Source organism: Etheostoma spectabile, chromosome 13, assembly GCF_008692095.1.
Source record: "Etheostoma spectabile isolate EspeVRDwgs_2016 chromosome 13, UIUC_Espe_1.0, whole genome shotgun sequence".
Lineage (NCBI taxonomy): Eukaryota > Metazoa > Chordata > Actinopteri > Perciformes > Percidae > Etheostoma > Etheostoma spectabile.
This window is the reverse complement of record NC_045745.1, coordinates 16,112,424-16,113,107: the sequence shown is the minus strand read 5'-3', so window position 1 is coordinate 16,113,107 and position 684 is coordinate 16,112,424. Positions and strand designations below refer to the sequence as shown.

Below are 684 nucleotides of genomic sequence, written 5' to 3'. Positions count from 1 at the left end.
CATTCACTGCTTCCACAGCCTCCTCAGCATCCTGCAGACGCTGAGCCAGCTTCTTTCTGGATGATGATAGAAGATATTTTGGTTAATTATTTAAAAGCTTGGTTGATGGAGTGAAAATATATTTTACTCACTTGGCCTCCTCCAGTTCCTCGGTTCTCTGGATGGCATCAGTTTCGTACTTGTTCTCCACTGAGCCACCTCAGAGTTGGCCTTGGACTGTTGCGTTGCAATTCACCCTTGGCCTCCTGCTCCTCCTCAACTGCTCCCTAGCAGGTCACAGTCATGTCGAGCAGACTGCACTGCTGGGCTAAAGCATTCTTGGCCTGAAATAAAAACATATCTTGTTGCATATTTATGTACCACCATCTGTCCACAGTTGTTACTTGTTACTTGGTTGATACCTTGACTTCTTCCTCTAGTTGTCTTTTAAGGTCTTCATTTTTTGAGTGTAGACTGTTTTCCTCTGGTTTTTGGACACCAAGGAATCCTTTTCCTCAAGCCGCCTTACAAATTCACCTAATTTTGATAAAAGCATTAAATTAGTTGTTTATAATATACAAACAAAACACAGTTCAAATCAAATGTTTACCATTTTCAGTTAGAAGCTTTGTTTTCTGCATGGTGAAGTCATTGATAGTACGCTGTCCCTCGTCTGCCTTTGTTTTGTATTCGTTCATCTGATCT

The 684-nt window shown here is 41.4% G+C and overlaps 1 pseudogene; it reads right to left on the bottom strand.

Moving 5' to 3' along the window:
- The window catches only part of LOC116700869 (myosin-7-like), a 25,812-nt pseudogene that overhangs the window by 14,539 nt on the left and 10,589 nt on the right, over positions 1-684 (bottom strand).